The following is a 20,442-nucleotide window of genomic DNA, read 5'->3' as shown; positions in this document are numbered from 1 at the left end:
CAGTAAGGACATCACAGGACTGCACTGTAGAGTAGGGACATCACAGGACTGCACTGTAGAGTAAGGACATCACAGGACTGCACTGTAGAGTAAGGATATCACAGGACTGCACTGTTGAGTAAGGACATCACAGGACTGCATTGTTGAATGAGGACATCACAGGACTGCACTGTTGAGTGGGGACATCACAGGACTGCACTGTAGAGTAGGGACATCACAGGACTGCAGTGTTCAGTAGGGACATCACAGGACTGCAGTGTTGAGTAGAGACATCACAGGACTGCACTGTAGAGTAGGGACATCACAGGACTGCAGTGTTGAGTAGGGACATCACAGGACTGCACTGTAGAGTAGGGACATCACAGGACTGAAGTGTTGAGTAGGGACATCACAGGACTGCACTGTTGAGTAAGGACATCACAGGACTGCAGTGTTGAGTAGGGACATCACAGGACTGCAGTGTTGAGTAGAGACATCACAGGACTGCACTGTAGAGTAGGGACATCACAGGACTGAAGTGTTGAGTAGGGATATCACAGGACTGCACTGTTGAGTGGGGACATCACAGGACTGCAGTGTTGAGTAGGGACATCACAGGACTGCACTGTTGAGTAAGGACATCACAGGACTGCACTGTTGAGTAAGGACATCACAGGACTGCACTGTAGAGTAGGGACATCACAGGACTGCACTGTAGAGTAGGGACATCACAGGACTGCAGTGTTCAGTAGGGACATCACAGGACTGCAGTGTTGAGTAGGGACATCACAGGACTGCAGTGTTCAGTAGGGACATCACAGGACTGCAGTGTTGAGTAAGGACATCACAGGACTGCAGTGTTGAGTAGGGACATCACAGGACTGCACTGTTGAGTAGGGACATCACAGGACTGCAGTGTTGAGTAGGGACATCACAGGACTGCAGTGCTGAGTAAGGACATCACAGGACTGCAGTGTTGAGTAGGGACATCACAGGACTGCAGTGTTCAGTAGGGACATCACAGGACTGCAGTGTTGAGTAGGGACATCACAGGACTGCAGTGTTGAGTAGGGACATCACAGGACTGCAGTGTTGAGTAGGGACATCACAGGACTGCAGTGCTGAGTAAGGACATCACAGGACTGCAGTGCTGAGTAAGGACATCACAGGACTATACCAGTGTCTTACAAATTCAGGCTGTGTACCATTGTGCATTTGAAACAGCATGAAACTACACCATCACTTTTTCCTTTTACTAGTTTCCTTTTATTAGTTGAGGCTTTTATTTGTTTTGAGACAAGGTCTCTCTATGTTTCTCAGCTGGCTTCAAACTCAGCGTTATTCATGCTTTAGCAGAAAGTGTTAGGAGTGCAGGTACGTGCCTCTACACGCATTTGAAAATCTGAGTGAAGGGCTGGTTTTGGGGCTCAGCAAAGGGTCCTCCTAAGTGCAGGGCATCCTCTAACTGCCAAGAAAATGCTTGGAGCAATAGTAATGTAGAGTACTCCATTTTAGAGAGGTTTTAGCTCCCATTTTAATAGACCTGGTTGCTTTCCAAGTGACTTTTATAAAAAGATCTGGGGCTATAACTCCATTGATAGGGGTGCTGGCCAGCAGGCACAAAGCCCCAAGTTCTATCGAATACCAGACGTGTGGCACACATGTAATCCTAGCACACTGGGGGTAGAGCAGGGTGATCAGAAGTTTAAGGCCATTCTGAGCTACTTGGGAGTTTGAGGCCTGAGATAAGTGAGACTGTGTCAAAAAAAAAAGGAATTTGAACCCTTATTAAATTATCATCATTGATCCAACTTTAACATAAAATTTTCCTGCAACTCCTCACTCAGGAATCCAAATAAATTTGATTAGGAGGTGGCCTCACATTGCAAATCCAGCTATCAACAAACCATTATCATTGATGTATCATTTATCTCAGCCAACTTGCTGGCTGCAGACACTGAGCTGAGGTAGAAATCATTGTCTGTAGTTCCGGATTTCAACTTTTTGTGTTCATTGAAATAACTTCATTGGTGTCATTTATCAACTCTGTAAAGATAATTGTTATAAATTATAAATAAAATGTACATTAATAAATTATTATTTAATTGGTTTTACATGTTGAGAGTTTTATATTAAAAATAATTGCTTTGTGACCAGAAGTTCCAGTTGAGAGCCCTGAGTATCACACGTACCTTCCTGCCCTGTGTCTCCACTTCAGGTTCAGCCCTGGGAGGACCAAATGCCTGCCTCTGTCTTCTCTCTGATTGTCCTTACTTGTTATCAGCTTTCAAACTTGAACCATGATTCCTACAGCTCTGGCTGCCCCCTTCCACCCTAATCAACAGGTTCATGTTGCCGTGGTGACCCTACATACAAAAGGTCTAAGAGGCCATTGTTGTGTTACAGGGACAGATTTACATCTAATTTTGATTTCCTCAAGTCTTAATGAGCCAGTACAAAACGTCACTGGGACCTGAAGGGTCTACTGAGCGGCTCTCTGTCACCTCACCCTCTCACACGATGAACACACTTACTAGAGACGGAAGCTTCCTGAGACGTAACTGGAACTCTGTGGAGGTGAAGACCCGAAGCCATCACTTGAGCAGGTTCCTCAAGTAATGCTGACCTTCTCTGAAGTCCCTAGGACAGAAGCTGGGCTTGAAAGGGGAACTCATTCCCTTCCCCTGCACAAGACACAGCCGACGAGGCAAGCTTCGAAACACACAAGCAAGATGACAAACACCCCAAAGATGACCGAAAACCTAGCGAAGGATCCCCAACAGCGTGAGAAGAACGTCTCTCTTCTCCAGCCTTAGACTGGTTGGTCAGCAGGAGCAGGGCAGAAACCTGAGAGAGCTAGGGAAACCATGAACCCAGAGGAAGCCCAACCCCTTGCGTACCTTGGGGGGAATATAACAGGAAGAGGAGGGTCTTGCAGGGCAGGAAATGAATGAGTCTACAGGTACTGGGGGACAGGAGGGCTAGTGGAGGTGCCAAACCCCGTCCCAGCTCTGCAGAAAGGGTTACCAGGATGGCTTCCTTCTACAACCTTCCGGTCAGGCCCCAAATTCCTGAACAGTGGACCGAGAGCAGCTGGCAAAGCACTGGCTTCCCTGCTCAGCTCTGCAAGACGCCGTCTGCACCGTTCTAAAGAAAATCCGAGGTGCACTCCCCAAGAAGGAGGGCACTTGGTTCTTGTTCACGAGCAGCTCATCCGTCTTCGGTGGGTGCGTCCATAATCTCGTCATTATCGCTATGGCCCTCGGAGGACTTCTGGCTTGCATTAATCAGCCAGGCCGCTCATCGCTCACCAGATTCTTTACACTTTTACCATGCCCCGGGGCATCCTAACTTACTTGAAAAATTAATAAACCTCCCCCCTCTTATCTTACCTTATTAATGTCTGTCGTTGTAACCCATTATCCCTGCACATTGTCAGAGATCACTGAAGGGTGCAATGGTCGCCAGCTTGGGCCTCTAATTCTATCCTAAAACTGGACCGCCCCTCTTTGAATGACCAGGAAAAAAATGGTCTCCGTGGGCCTGCAGGGAGTTTGCTTAGCAGCTCAGATAGCACGGTGGACGGAAGGCAGGAGAATTCCTAGGCTTCAACTAAAGGCCATTAAGGCCCATTAGTTGTTCTCTCCTCCTCCACATCCCTCTCCCCATCTCCTGTGCACCCTAGTAAATCTGACTCATTAGCTTTGAATGTTTTGAAATACTGGTACATTAATCACTTGTGTTTGCACACTGTTTATGTGGGTTGTTGGTCATGGTTTGTAGTTATACTGGCTGTCTCCCTTGCTTACTTAAAGGTACAATCCAATTGAAAATAAAGATTTTTGCAGGTTCGCTCATTACACACAGTGTCGGCAGCTGGTGAGTGTCTTTTGCAATTCATCAGAGGCCTCCGGCACCACCTGCTCACCGCATCCTGCAAACAGCTGGTTCTGAGTAAGTACCACAAGCTATTACCTTATACAGCAAATAAATAAATAAATGGATGGATGGGTAGACAAATAAATAAATTGAATTGTCAGCTCTGAATCACTGCTACTTGAAGGGGAAACGCCTATTTTTAGAAAAAGAATAAGCAACTTTATGGGTCCACTTTAATGAAAGGAAGGGAGGAAAAAGACAAAACTTTGAATGGAAGTATTCTGTCATTTGACAAACGAGGCCATCAAAAAGTAAACAAAGGAACATGCTCACAGCTGACAGTGTGGCTAGGTACAGAATGGGAGAGGAGGGTCTGAATTTAGTTGCCCACTGGATTTTTTTCCATTATCTTATCTGATAAAGCCATAGGAACACTGTGTGGAGGTAGACAGATGTCCCTGGATAGAGAAGATGATCCTTGTCTCCAAAGTTGTCAGAACTTTGTGACGTGTGTGTGTGTGTGTGTATGTGTGTGTCTGTGTCTATGACTAGTGCACAGGTTTGTGACTGTGACTAGTATTCATGTTTGTGACTGTAACTAGTGTTCATGTTTGTGACTGTGACTAGTGTGTGTGTGTGACTGTGACTAGTGTTCATGTGTGTGACTGTGACTAGTGCACAGGTTTGTGACTGTGTGTGTGTGTGACTGTGACTAATGTGTGTGTGTGACTGACTAGGGTTCATGTGTGTGACTGTGACTAGTGTGTGTGTGTGACTGTGACTAGTGTGTGTGTGTGTGTCTGTGACTAGTGTTCATGTTTGTGACTGTGACTAGTGTTCATGTGTGTGACTATGACTAGTGTGTGTGTGTGACTGTGACTAGTGTGTGTGTGTGACTGTGACTAGTGTGTGTGTGTAACTGTGACTAGTGTTCATGTGTGTGACTGTGACTAGTGTGTATGTTTGTGACTAGTGTGTGTGTGTGATTGTGACTAGTGTGCATGTTTGTGACTGTGACTAGTATGTGTGTATGTCTGTGACTAGTGTGATGTTTGTGACTGTGATTAGTGCACAGGTTTGTGACTGTGACTAGTGTGTGTGTGTGTGTGTGTGTGTGTGTGTGTGTGTGTGTGACTAGTGTTCATGTTTGTGACTGTGACCAGTGTGCATGTTTGTGACTCTGAATAGTGTGCCTGTGCTTGTGACTGTGTCTGTAACTTTTATACAAAAGCCTGACCTTGAATATGAGCTGTTGCCCTACCCCAGCATCTGAGGAAAGGCTCCAGGTGATCGAAACAGAAACTGACCACTGTGCGCACAGATGAGCACATGCTAGGGTGACACAGAAGACAAGTTCTTCACTAACTTGTGGCAGAACTTGACACTACAGAAAGAGAAAGAAAGTTAGAGGTATGAGTGCTCAGCAAGGCATCATCCTGAAAGACTTCTCAATTTTTAGCACTGCCAGAAACTTCTCTAAGTCTCCATGGAAACCTCATCGTGTGGAGCTGACTCTTAGAAGCATCACCCAGTACAGATATGACCCCATTAAAGGAGAAAGGATGTACGACGTTTGTGAAATGATAGACTCTGCTCTAAGTGAGCTGCTACCATCAGGCAGTAAGGGAGGGAGACTGAGTGCAACTACTGGCCTCGCAGGATCCTCGCTTAGGGGAAGCCAGAGTAATCAGACCTCACAGATGGATGAAGGGTAGTGGGAAAGGGATGTAATCATGTTTGAAGGTGATCAGGCACCAAATCACCAGCGTATAGGCTGGGGGATATGATCAAAACTGACTTAGCAACTATATAAACCAGTTTTTCATCGTGCTAATGAAACATCTGCTTAAGAAATCGGTTTGTTTAGCTCCTATCTTGGGAGAATAAGGGCATGGAGCTTCATCAGCTTGGGTCTGGTGAAGGCCCTCTTGCTATAACACATCACAGCAGGGACATCTGCAGGACCTAGTGATCAAGCTGTCAGCAGGAAGCCAGGGAGAGCTAGGCAAGGCTAGGCTCAGGCTTTCAGAAGTCATCCCACCGAGAACTCATTGCAAGAAACAGCATTCCCCTGTTTTTCAGAGTTCTGAATGACCACAGACCTCCCTCAGGCCTTGCTTCTTAAAGGGCCACAGCACCGCTATCCCATGACACTGGAACCAAGCCCCCAGGTTAGACCTGCATGGTCTGAACCACATCTAAACACAGCAGCTGGATTTGCTAAAATTGAATGATGAATTGAAGTGGATGAATACAGGGGCATGAAATCAGGGCCTACTTAAATTGAGTCAACTAAAGAATTTCTAATATCTTACAAAATGGCTTACTCTAGTCCTGTCAATCAAATTTCAGCTGTCTTTGACTTGTTGATGGCTGCATCTGACAGGTCAGGTATCTACCTCACCATTCACCAGCTTCATCAATCACACATTTAAATGAAGGCCCCAGAAATGGTTATTTTATAATATGGCTGATTCTATTCTGGTCTTCACAGCCCTATTTTTGTTTGTTTTTAGCTGTGTGTGGATTGGATTAACATGAGGAAACATTTCATATTTTACCAAATCGCAAAGTTGGAAAGTGAAGATACAGTTATATTCTTAAGTCTTCCTTTCTTTAACGTATCAGGACGTTTTCTATGAAGAGCCATGTGTGGTAGACCAGCAGCCCCAGCAGGACCCAGGGAGCTCATCAGAAACACAGACTTCCAGACTCAGAACCCACGTTTTACCATTTAAGGTCCCAGTTGACTTGCATGCACACTGAAAGGTTCACAAAGCCCTGCTCTCCCGTGTCCTTGATTCTTTTAGGTCAAAAGTACGTGATAAAGATTTGCCACCAGCAACATCAATACTGAAGCAATCCTCAGAATCCAAATGAGAACATGCAAACCAGGCAATTTCCTCCTGAGCTCTTTGGAGATGCAGCACATCGAGACAGAAAAAGAGTGAACATGGAGATCTGCGCTGACATCATGACCCTGCAGCTCCAGAGGATCCCAGCTTTGAACTAGTCACTCCTCCGGGGCTGAGTTTCTTTATTTAAGAAAGAAGAGGGCTGAAGACATATCTCAGTAAGCAAGGTAAGTGCTTGCCAGGCAAGCACAAGGGCCTGTGTTTGACCCCCAGTACCCACAACATAGGTTTAAAAAAAAAAAAACCTGGATATGTTGGTCTAAGTGTCAAGTCCTAATGCTGGGAGATGGAGACAGTTGGACACCTGAGGCTCACTAGTCATCCAGCCTAACCTAGTTAACCAGTCCAAAGCCAGTGAGAAACCCTTCTCAAAAGAAGGGGGGACAAACCCCTGAGGTTGTCTTCTGAGCTGCACACACACCACAAAGAGGACAGCTGCATCAATGTCGATCTCAAAGTTCAGAAATAAGTGAGATCTTATGTGCAATACATCGTAAGCCCTAAGATGTTTATACATACATAATCGAACTGTGGCAGGATTGACAGGCACGCTGAATCATTCGCCAGTTAGATGAAAAGGAGAATGCTATCCTAATGGTAGGTGGGGAAGAGAAAAACAAACCCTGGGATGCTCGGATGCAATTGGTAAGACTGTGATGGAAGGCTATAAGGCAGCGCATGCAATACGCTAGCCCTTGGAGACTATAAAAGATGTGTCAAAAGTGGAGAACTGGATAGTAGCTGCTGAGGACTGGTGACTTACTGAAGCAAGACTATGTATGACCATCCAAATGAATTTTTGGTAATTTAAGTAAATATTTGGAAGCCAGAGGGCATTCTAGGCAACAATTAAGGAGATGCTATCTCTCAGAGCTGGTGGATGAACAGAGCAAAAGATGGCACTGTTAACTGGAGAATTATAAGAGTGTCAAAGAAAACTAAACCCTCACCCTAGAATATTTCATATATCAAGATCAAGGTCCTAATAGGGAAAATACAAGATGTTGAGACTTGAGTTGGAGTAGCTGAGTGACAAATTTGGCAGTTTTTACTCCCAGATTCTCTGGAGCCTTCTGGGTTCATAGAAGAGACCCACTCCCTTATACTAGAAGTTGTGATTCCCCTAACTTGCTTGAAGAGTATTCAGAGATCTCAGATGAAGCAGGTGTCAGCAAGAATGTGTCAGAGGTCCCCACAGGCACCCTCAAGTTTGATGATTCGCTAGGCAGGCTCACAGGACCCAGCATATGGTCCTACTCACAGCTGTGATTTATTACAGCTCAAGAATACAGAGCAAAATCAGCAAAGGGAACAGAGCATGGAGAGATCCCCAAGGAATCCAGGCACAAGCTTCTCAAGGTCCTCAGTGGGCACTAGATTCCAAAGGAAGACAGAGGAATGTTGCATGGAGTTAAAGTCTTGGTTTGTGTCATAAAATACCACTTCTAATCTTCCTGTTCCAAGCAAGCTATATGATGATCCTGGGTTCAGCAGGATAAGAGCAGACTCTACATATTAATGGAAGGAAATGGCAAGCAAGAATGGGAGGCATTTGGCATGATACTTTGCAAACTACCACACTGCTTCTTCCAGTCATCAATGTCTTTCTTTTGAGTTCCCTGCCATGTTTCTGTCACTCTTGTCTGTTATCCTGGAGCTAGGCCTTGTCACTAGCCCTTTCTTTTTGGGCAGGGTAACATCTTTATCAACAAAAGATGCTGGAGTGACACTGCATATCCACACATGGCTCCAGCTCAAGGCTTCTCAGATTAGTTCCATTGAGCTACTTATTTATTTGTTTGTTTACTTATGTCATAAATACCAGCAGATCTGCATGCAGGAGGTCTGGTCCTACAAATCTTCCCTGCTCTCCTGGACCAGGTCCAGGCTACCTTCATCTCCCAGCAATTGTCTGTACCATCCAGTGGGCTAACTCTTGAAGAGAAGCTCCATCTGTGCCTTCTAGTCAGCTTCTCCATTACCTGCACTCTATGTGTTCCCATGGCAACTGCATCTTCTCTAAGGTGATCTAGACCTCAGCCTCAGATAAAGAGGCTAGACATGTCAGGTCCTGGGGTCTCGGTCCTCTCTATGTTCGGTCTTATTTGGGACTGTCAGTAGACACTACCTTCATGATCTCTGCACTTATTAGACCCCTCTTCTTATTGTTGTTTTAAACACCTAAATATACTTTACTACTTCCTACTTCTCTGGGATAAAGAATTTTTCTCTACCCAAATTGTCGAGATAGCTTCTGGCTCTCGTTTGGACTCTGATGCCACGCTGGAAAAAACAGGGTTTGCCCTGTGGATCCTTGTAGGAAAGAAAACAACGAGGTAAATCTCAGTTTGATGCAGCTCCAGGGAGTTGCTACCATACTGAGTACACAGAACGTGCAGCAAGAGAGCTTCAAGGCCTAGCTAACGAGTGGGGATGTGTCCGTGAGAATGGACACCGAGAGGTGGGGAATGTGTCGGTGAGAATGGACACCGAGAGGTGGGGCCTTGGGACACAGCAGTGGACAAAGGGGCATTTCAGGTGGCGTGGAAAACCCTGGAAGTAGCTGTAAGACACTTAAAGGAGGCAGCTCTTGGAATCTTGAAAACTGGCCGGGTGGCGGTGACACACACCTTTAATCCCAGCACTTGGGAGGCAGAGGCAGGTGGATCTCTGTGAGTTCGAGGCCAGCCTGGTCTACAGAGTGAGTTCCAGGACAGGCACAAAGCTACACAGAGAAACACTGTCTCAAAAAAATAAATAAATAAATAAATCTTGAAAACTGAGGTAACTTTGCAACTGAGGTAGCAAATGATCTTAAAAAGGAAGTGAAGGCTCAGAGAACTTGTTCAGAGAACATCCTAGGTAATCCAGAGACCCTTAGCAGTCAGTAGTGTACTACAAGAGGTCCAATGGGTGTTTTTCTACAGGAAGGAAGAGACACTGACACTATTGAGAAACTTAGTGGTGATCATCCTTTGTGGGCCAAGGCTGAGGGCAGTAACCCTGTTACAGAACTAAATGTTCCTGGAACAATAAAATCTTAAAATAGCAGAGGCTTGGTGACAACACCTTGTCATCAAAGGCAAGGAAGGCACAACATTTACCTTTATAGCAAGGTCAGAACGGCAGCCGAGAGCCCTCAGAGTGCTTTAGACATGGCAAACAAAGTGTGGTCCTCAGAGTGACAGTGGAGACCGTCACTGTGGAAGCGGCACTGTTGCCCAACTAACAGAAGGGAGAATGGATGAGGAAGACTTGTTCATTTTTTTCTCTTTTCTCTTTTGAAAATTCAAAATCAACACAATATAATACAGGATCTAGACTCCTTGTGTATTTTCCATCTTATGTGGCTTTTACTCTCTCTTTAAAGACTTTATTTTATAAACCATACTTTTTTTTTCTAGGACTATACCCTTTTTCTTTTCTTAAGCCTATGTACATTGTAACCTGTTCAGAGGTTTTTCTGTCTGGATCTCTCTTAGTGCATATCTTTTAACCTTTTTTGACCACATGAGCAAACTTTAAACTGCTAAGCAGCATGGACCTCCACCCCCAGCTTTGATGGATGACTCTGCCCACTTCTCAGACTGTGAAAGTCAAGCTGAAAACTTAGGAACCTAGTCAGAGGTGTGTCTGACCAGGAACTGCATTCAACCTTCCCAGAGCTCTAGAATGCTGACGCTTGTACTGTGGCAGCATTTTTACTTATTTTGTTCCTACTTAACCTACTGATGGCTCAGGTGCTCACCAGCAGCACAAACTCTTAAAGGAGCAGAATCCTCTTTTTTTTTTTTTTAAGCTTTCTCAGGCATTATGGAAATTCGAGCACCACGTTGGAATGCCAAAATGTTGTTTGTTTTTTTGGGGGGCCCACCACCCAGCTCCCAAATAAATCATACACGGAGGCTTATTCTTAATTATGAATGCAGGGCCTTAGCTTGGCTTAGTTCTTGCCAGCTTTTCTTAACTTTAAATTATCCTGTCTGTCTTTTTGCCTCTGGGCTTTTCCCATTCTCTTACTTCTATAAATCTTACTCTTACTCTGTGGCTGGCTGTGTAGCTGGGTGGCTGGTCCCTGGAGTCCTCCTTCTCTAGATACTTCTTCTCTCCTCTCCCAGATTTCTCCTTCTCTTTATATTCCCTGCCTGCCAGCCCCACCTATCTATCTCTTGCCTTGCTATTGACTGTTCAACTCTTTGTTAGACCATCAGGTGTTTTAGACAGGCACAGTAACACAGCTTCACATAGTTAAACAAGTGCAACATAAACAAAAGTAACACACCTTAAAATAATACTCTACAACAAAAGACTATGCCAGTAACTATCCTAATATGATATCAAAACTGATTGACAGGCTTCTGGACAGAGGTCAGTTCTTAGTCCCACAACAGCTAAAAGAGAGGCCAGGTCCCCAAGATAACAGACTTTGCAATAATCACAACCAGTGAATCCAACAATATTTTCCTGCTCTTTACCCAAAGCGACCACAGCAATTTCTTTACCCAGACAACTTGCTAGCAAAAAAATTAGAAACATCCAAAACTTCCGGGGTTAATGGGCCCACAGTCTAAGTTGGTTTTGATTCCTAGGAACCCAAAAGGTCCCTTCATTAGTGGCGCACGCCTTTAATCCCAGCACTTGGCAGGCAGAGCCAGGTGGATCTCTGTGAGTTCAAGGCCAGCGTGGTCTAACAGAGAGAGAGAGAGCCAGGACAGGCACCAAAACTACAGAGAAACCCTGGCTCAAAAAAACAAACAAACAAACAAAAAAGGTATGGAAACCTGGTAACTGGTCACAATGCTTATCCAGATCACAAAAACTCTGTCAGGCCCATGAATCCACTCAGTGATCACTTATTTACATTCAAAATTTACAAGAATTGTTATCCCCAGGTTGGAATTGACCTTGTACCCAGACAGCCCTGTCCTGCCCCCCTATGATAATAGTGAATATTGAGGCTAATGATGACTCTGCTCCCATTCTCTAAGGGTCACCAGTTCATGGATCCATCCAGTGATCACGTCCCTGTACTAGAGGATAAGTGGACATACACGACGAATCCCACAACTCTGATATCTCATTATTTGTGGAGTAAGAGTTGGAGAAAGTCTACGGAAGCCTCTAAGATGCCTATAGTGCCTGACATTCCACAATACTACATATTAAATAACGTCACACGCCCCAGGGTAAGTCCCATCAGCAGAATTTTACAGAATGCAGCAAAGGTGGTAGCCACACTATGCTGTTGAATTTGACGACCCTGTTCTCTGGCCAGATACTGGTAACAGTGGCTGACTCACTGTACTGCTACCAATGATGAGTGTTTCACCAACAGCTCTCCAGGGCTCGGAAGAGGATCGTGCTTTTTTCTCTTTCTTTTCTCTTAAATTTTATTTTATTTGCATGTTGGGGGAGATAGTTGCAAGGGCAGAGGGCAGACAGGAAGGGACGGGGAAATAAATGGGATCGAGATGCACGATGTGAAAGACATAAAGAATAAAAAAAGGAAAAAGCAAGCAAAGCAGCAGCATTCACATGTCTCTTCCTGACTGTGTGAGCCCTGTGACCAGCCACCTCCCACTCCCACTGCCATGCCTCCCCTGCCTTTAAACTGTCAGTCAAAAGAAACCCTTCCTTTATGAAGTTGCTTTGTATCATTTGATACAATAATACAAGTGGTTAATACACCTTCCAAAAGGAAGAACCAATTACTGCATCTTACACTACTACTCTCCTAAAGAACATTCCTGTATCAATATGCCTGGCACCTGCTACACCAGCCAGAAGATACAGTACATTATCTGTGGCAGGAAAAACAAACAGGAAACACTATTCCAAGTGCCCGTCGGACCTACTTCAGGCACAGTTACACTCCCACAGGCCTAGAGACAGCCCAAAACTACTGTAAGAGCAACAGCATAAAGGCACAGCCCTTTTACTCATTCAGGGAAACTCTGAAGAACATTCCACTGTAAGAACCCTCCGCCCCCTGCAGAGTGCTATGGGAAAGAGGGACCCAGCTGAAGTCCACTTGGCAGTGCACATCCGCTGGGTTCCTTTCTCCACATTCCCATCCCCATCACTGTCTTCCAGCACTCTCCAGTAATGAAGTGCTCCATCTCTGAGTTGGTTTCCAAGGGACCAGAGCTGAGTCTGCATCCAGTCAAATTCCTAATCTCACTCTTTCTGCCTTTTTATCTTTATTGCTTTTCAATGTTACTGTTGTTCTTAATGCTTCCTGGTAAGATGTCCTTCAAAAAAGAACAATGGCAAAAGTAGAACCAGGCAACATCTCATAGGTGAAGAGATTCCACTGTCTTGTGATGAGCCATTATCTGTAAACAATTGATGGTGTTTAGATTATGTAACGAAGTCCAGGATGCAAGTACAGTATCTTCCCATTTAAGGCTAGCAGTAAAACTGTTAAGAGGTTTTCTAGGTTCTTATTAATCAAAAAATTAGCAGTATCAATCAAGCAATTAAATCAATCAACTAATTAATTAAACATACCCTTCTGGGTCTATGTGCTCATGTCCTTGGGGTCAACCAACCACAGATCAAAAAAAAAAAAAAAACTCTCTTCTAATTAGATTTGTACTTAGCATGTACTGATTTCTTTCTTGTCATTCATCCCTAATGCATAACTGTTTCAGTCACACTGTAGCACTCACACTGTGCTCAGAATGAGGGGTATCCAGCGACGACTGAAAGTACAATCACGTGCCACGTTTCAGCCAATGACAAACAGCACACACAACAGGAGTCCCAGAAGATGTCACATAGTAATAAGTGTGCCTTCATCGGTGTTAAGTGATGGCACATGTGTATACATATTCGTAATAGCCGACTTCTGTAGCAGGCTTTGTCAGACCACCAGCCCCCAAATCGCGACACAGAGACGTATTAATTATGAATGCTCAGTCATATCTTACACTTGTCTCACCAGCTCTTATAACTGGATTTTACCTGTTTCTCTTCATCTTCTTTTTTGCGTTGGGGCTTTTCACCTCCCTTTCTTTCTGTATGTCCTACTTTCCTGCTTTCTCCATGTCTAGCTGCCTGGCAGTTGACTGGCTAGCTGGCCCCTGGTGTCTCTCTCTCTTTCTCGTTCTCTTCTCCCTCAAACCTAAATTCCTCCTACTACTTATTTTCTCAGCCTGTGAGCCCCACTTATCCCCCTATTGCCTAGCTATTAATCATTCAGCTTTTTTTTTAGACCAATCAGGTACCCTAGGCAGGCAAAGTAAAACAAATGTAAGACATATTTACATAGTTAAACAAATGCAACATAAATAAATGTAACACATCTTTACATAGTTAAACAATTATTCTATTCCACAACATGCTTCTCAGAACATATCTCCATCTTTAAGCAAGACTACATGTGAGAAGATGTACGCAGATGATATACAAATACTATGCTGTTTTATATGAGATCGATGTGCAGCCTCAGAGTTTGCTGTCCAGGGGGTGTCCTGAAACACTTCCCCTCAGACAGTAAGGGATGGTGCTAGTCGACTAAGTAAGCAAGTTTAGTCAAACGGTGTTGACCTCCCAGTAGGACATAAGGCGTTGGTGACCATTTATCGAACTTACACTTGAAGAACTATTCTAGAACTTTCATGAGGCAGTCTAGGGAGCTAGCTCAGTCAGAAAAGTGCTTGCAAGAGACCTGATTTCAATCCCCAGGAGCCACAAAGATATCTAGACATGCTTGCACGTGCTTATAATCCAAGCATTGTAGAGGCAGAGACGGCTGGATCCTTGGGACTCTGTGCTTAGCCACCTAGCCTCCTTAGTGAGTCCCTGGCCTGTGAGAGACCCAGTCTCAAAAGGACAAGACAGAGAGCACCTGAGTAATAACAGCTGATGTTATTACTCCACTCATATGTGCAGACATAAGCATGTACATGTGCACCTGCACATCACAGCACATTCTATCAGTCAACAATCCGGAAATACATTAGGAGAGGAAGCTATCATGGTGAATACTGTAACTGCTACTGGACTGGGTACTCCGAGGGGCAGTGCACTCTGTCTCACAGGGGCAGAAGCAAAGGTTAGAAGCAAGGCAGAACGGCTGTTCCGAGACTAAGATGGCTTAAGTAGGAGACCCACAGAGACGGGGTGCAGCAGGCTCCTCTTTAACCAAGAGATACTGAACGGGTCACTCTCAAATCCAGACACCACCCAGAAGCCTTCTGAGAGGAGAGGTCCAGACTTCTCAGGAGGAGGAAGACTCACAGGTTAGAATGGGCTCTATGGCCCCCAGAGAGAGGAAAATCAACCCTACTCACAGCCAAAAGAGTCACCTAAAAGCCTAAAAACATGGTGGACTCTGAGAGTGCATTTGAGTAAACATATAAAAGTCAGCAGTACTCCCAAATGCTTTTTAAAATAACATAGAAAGTAGATTTCTTCATATTACAGAAGTGTGCACAGGGCAGGGAAACATGGAGTTTGGAAAACAACTTAGCAAAATGCATCTATGCTTCTCCAGGGTCTCTAAGGGAGGAAAGACGCCATTCCCTTCCATCCTGACTCCTCCATGCTGGTGTGTAGCATAAAGACTGACAACTCCAGACTGCATTTTCCAAGCTTACATATGCAGTGTTTGTTAAATGGGAGGCATCCCCGAGAGATTAAAGGGTAAGAGAAAAAGGAAATGGGGGGTATTTTGCCCCTCATCACTCCATAGTGACTGTGTTTCCTCCATAGTGCTGCACATCACAGCACATCTAGCTAATGCCATGGGACACTAGCTGCAATAACACCTCCTCCTGACCCTCAGCTTCAAGTATGGGGACTTCCAGGCTGACCATCATCTCTGGGTTACCTCAGTGTCCCCTGTTGGCCCTCTCAGATCCTTCACTGCTCATGTAACCTCTGTTTGAAACATGCAGAGGGAGACTGGGGATGTAGCTCACTTGGTAGAGTGCTCACTTTACGTAGTATAAAGGAAGGCCAAGTTTCCATCCCCAGAACTGCATAAAAACCAGGTGTGGGAGGTGTGCAGGAAGATCAGGAGGTCAACTCTACTCTTGACTGCAGAGTGAGCAAGGGTTACAAGAGACCTCATCTCAAAAGTAAAATCCTGGCTAAAGAGATGGCTCAGCAGTTAAGAGCACTGACTATTCTTCCAGGGGACCCAGATGCAACTTTCAACATCTACATGGAGGCTCACAACTGTAACCCGATTTTGATGGAATCCAACCTCCTCTTCTGACCTCCTCAGACACTGCACACACATGGGGCAAACTACATGCAAGCAGAACACCATGCACATTAAATTAAATTAAAATGAAATACTGCAGAACGCAAGTTTGCAGAAATAACCTAGAATCAACAGGAAAGGGATTATAGATATGAAACCAACTGGACATACGGCTAATGTGGTGGGTGAAGAGAAAAAGCTAATACATAAATAACTCCTATGCCTAAAGAAAATGAAGCAGCAAACATATTAAAAATGCATGGTGGAAAAATATTTCTGAACTAGAGGAAGATTTGCATCTAGAGATATAGATCTCAGCAGGCTCAATTTTTATGCCAGCCAGAAAACTCACCACCACCATCACCACCAACATCACCACCACCACCACCACCACCACCACCACCACCACCACCACCACCACCACCATCACCCTCAGCACCACCATCACCACCTCCATCACCACCACCACCACCATCACCCTCAGCACCACCATCACCACCTCCATCACCACCACCACCACCATCATCCTCAGCATCACTACCACCACCACCAACAACAACACTGCTACTACCACCAGTTTCATCATCCTGCAACAAAGAGACACTGACAAGTTTTTACACTTGAAATATGAAGGAATTATGCAATAAGAATTCAGGCAGAAGTAATAATTTTTCAGCATAAGAAAAAAATTAGATAAATACATGATTTCTCGGGAGAAGCATGAAATGGTAAAAGGTGGCATCACAGTGTCCATAGAACACATGCACGTAGCTGAGTGAGCACACGTGCGTGAGAGCAGAAATGGAGACGATATCACAGAAAGATGGAGGAGCGTGGTCACCTCAGCGCTCCTGAGAACAAGCAGGAAGTCCGTCTGCCAATTAAGAGAAACTGGAATAAGTCTGAAGGCAGCTCAACACATCCTGTTACTTAAGAAGCTGCAACTATGAAGGTTCAAAAGAGACAAAACTCGCATTTCTTCTTGAAACATCTAACGCAGGACAAAAGTCTCAGAGGATCATCAGAATGGAGGAGTTAAATATGTAGGAGCACACAGATGGCAAACTCCTTATTCTCTGACCAAAGCCCATCGCCACCACCTAGATCAGAAAGAAAAGGAAACAATATCCTAAAAGATACAGGGTGAACAAATTCAAGAAAGATACAATGGTTTTTTTTAAAAAAAAAAAAAAAGCCAAAATAAAACATGTATAATCAGTCCACAATATTTGTTAATTTTCATTGAATTTCTAGTTTTATTGAAGGTTGAAAGATCAATGCAGGGAATTTCCAGAATCCCATGTCATGATAATGTCTACAGCCATGGATTGAATCCAGGTCCATACCATCTTTCCCCAGTTTCTAATTCCTTTTGCTGGAAATAATTCCTGGTCTCCTTAGCTTCCATGGCCTCAATGGTTTTCTTTCTTATTACAAGTTGGTCATTCTATAACGTGTCTCTTGGTAAGGATCTGTCCAGTATTTTCTCATAGTTAGACTGGGAATGTCACAGAGAACACGTTCTGTTTAGGAACCCCTCCTGGATGGCCTTCAATACCCTTTGTGTTGTTACTAGTGACATATCTCTGATGACCACAGTATGGTGGATCTTTTTCCATTGCAAGACATTTTGTTCTCTTTTGTGATAAATATGTGTCTTTGGGAAGATACTCTACAAATCTTGTCAAATTTTCTTCCTCTGCCCCCAAATCACACAATAAATTTTTCATCCGTGCATTTCTTGTCTTTCTTATCACTATGAAAATGGATAAATAGTAAATTTCTATTAACACCTTCTATTTAAACAAAAAAAATCCCTTCTTCCTCTACGTTAATTTATTATGTCAGGATAGACTTAAACACACCCATTCTATGTAATGGGTGATGTTAAATTGTCCTTTAATTTGATGCCCACTTGTCATGTATTTGAGGCTCACACCATCTCAAAGCCAGCCAGGGGGAGCCACTGCAAACTGGTCCTGTGTCCCTATCATTCCTTGAGTAATTCCTGACAGAGAAGGCTCTTGTCATTCCCCAGCTCTCGTCCCAAGCCTTGGCATTAAGGTACAAACACCAGCCCTACTAAAAGCATCTGGAACCCCGGGAGAATCTGACAGCCAGATGTTAAATGAACTCACAGCTACTTGAGCTTTGCTATCCCCAAACCCTGAAGATGGACAGAGCTACAAAATTGTACATGTGTATACATCATACACAAACACACCATGTGAGTTCATGCTAGTACCTCCCACTACAATCTGCCATGGCAGGGTTATTTGTATCTAGGGGTATCAGATAAATGCAAAATGCCCAGTTAAATTAGAATTCATATGCATGAAGGAGCTGGCAAGATGGTTCAGTAGGCAAAGCTGCTTGCTGTCAAACTGAGTTTTATCCCTGGTACCCACATTAGAAGGAGAAAACTAACTCGTGACTCCAGCAGGCTGTCCTCTGACCCCTCCATGCACACAAAACATGTATGTATGTATGTACGTATGTATGTATGTATGCATGCAAAATAAATATAAAAGTTTTTTTAATTTAAGATAACCAACGAATAATATTTCCTGTAAGTATGTTCTAATGATGGCTTGTGTTTTTATTTGACAACCTCAGTTCTAGCTGTTTCCCATCTTTCCCACAGACTGATAACTTACTCTGGACTGGAGAGGGAGCTCAGTGGGTAAAGCTTTTGCAGAAAATATAAGGACCTGAGCTAAGATTCCCAGAGCCCATGTAAAGTTGGCATGTCACCGTATGTCTATAGCCCCAACACTCCTATAGAGAAAAGGGGGTGTAGACAGGAGAACCCCAGAAGTTTGTGGGCCAGACAATCTGGTGTATAGAGCAGTAAATACCTGCCTCAAACAAACAGAAGGCAACCCAAGGTTTCCCTCTGACCTCCACACTCCACATACAAATAAATACACACACTAGGATCCTACACACACACACACACACACACACACACACACACACACACACACACACACACACACACATACACTAAAAGGCCAGAGGGCGGTAGAGAGATTCCCAGTGGTTAAGAGGCTTGCTGCTCTTACAGAGGCCCTGAGCCCAGTTCCCAGTACCCACATCAGGGAGCTCACAACTAACTGTAACTCCAGCTCCAGAGGATGCAATGTCTTTTGGCTTCCATAGGAACACACACACATATGTGCATGTGCACACACTTACAAATAAATAAATAAATAAACAAATAAACTAATTAATTAATTAAAATAAGAGGATAAATGTTCACCACTATCTTCACCATAGTTCTCCATCCCCCAGGACATAACTCACCCCTCAGCCCTACACGGCCTTCACCACCTCACACAGACCTCCATCTTCCTTGGCTTGCTACCTTCATTATAGCCTCCTGATGGCTTTTGATGATGAGCAGTGGAGGAAAGAAGAAAAAGCATTATTTTTAAGAATGCATGGGAAAGGGGAAGGAAATGTGGTAACCATAGTAACGAACAACTCCCCATCTCTATGCAAACATTCATCACTTGCTCATGTGTCCAGGTGGACTGCAGCTTTGCCGGTCTCAGCTCGTCTCTGCTTGGCTCCCTGCATCTTCTCATCCCACATTCCCTTTCATGAGCGGGCAGTTGTCACTGGGGCTGCCTAGGCCAGGGGACAGTAGCTCAGGGGGCAAGCCTAACTCATGGTGCTTCATAAGCCTCTGTCAAACCAGGCCACTGTTGTTCACATCCACACTGCACTGGTCAAATCAATCTGAGCAGAGTTCAAAGTCAAGAGGTAGGAAAGGGAAGCACCCCCTCCCGCTCTGAAGGCCAAGTAGGGGAGCAATGAGCAGCAAGGGATGTGACTGACCCCCACATAAACTGAGTAAGCCAGGCTGCCACAGTAACTGTCCTTATCATGGAGACCAAACACTTGACAAGACACAAGTTAAAAGAGCAAGGGTTCATCCTGGCTCATGGTTTAAGTCCTTCATGATGGGGAGGGCAGGCAGCTGGGTGGAGGGCACAGCTGGGGTGGAGGGCACAGCTGGAGTGGAGGGCAAGCAGCTGGGGTGGAGGGCACAGCTGGTCTGGAGGGCACAGCTGGGGTGGAGGGCACAGCTGGAGTGGAGGGCACAGCTGGGGTGGAGGGCACAGCTGGGGTGGAGGGCAGGCAGCTGGGGTGGACAAGCAGGCAGCTGGGGTGGAGGGCACAGCTGGAGTGGAGGGCACAGCTGGGGTGGAGGGCAGGCAGCTGGGGTGGACAGGCAGGCAGCTGGGGTGGAGGGCAGGCAGCTGGGGTGGACAGGCAGGCAGCTGGGGTGGAGGGCACAGCTGGAGTGGAGGGCACAGCTGGGGTGGAGGGCACAGCTGGGGTGGAGGGCACAGCTGGGGTGGAGGGCACAGCTGGGGTGGAGGGCACAGCAGCAAGAGGTACTTGAGGCTGCAGCAGCAGCAGCTATGAAGAACTGCTTGTTCACAC

General features: G+C 45.0%; 1 long non-coding RNA gene across 3 annotated transcripts in view; it reads right to left on the bottom strand.

Moving 5' to 3' along the window:
• The window catches only part of LOC128112548 (uncharacterized), a 66,627-nt gene extending 47,240 nt beyond the window's left edge, over positions 1–19,387 (bottom strand). For 2 of the 3 annotated variants that reach the window (XR_008219016.1, XR_008219018.1), the window contains exon 1: positions 19,294–19,387. This is a non-coding gene — a long non-coding RNA (uncharacterized LOC128112548). The remainder of the gene's footprint in view (positions 1–19,293) is intronic. The other variant, XR_008219017.1, reaches the window with a different exon arrangement.
• Between the last annotated feature and the right edge of the window lie 1,055 nt (positions 19,388–20,442).

This window comes from Peromyscus californicus, unplaced genomic scaffold, assembly GCF_007827085.1.
Source record: "Peromyscus californicus insignis strain IS unplaced genomic scaffold, ASM782708v3 Scaffold_17__1_contigs__length_78620276, whole genome shotgun sequence".
Classification (NCBI taxonomy): Eukaryota; Metazoa; Chordata; class Mammalia; order Rodentia; family Cricetidae; genus Peromyscus; species Peromyscus californicus.
This window is presented reverse-complemented; position numbering and strand designations above follow the sequence as displayed.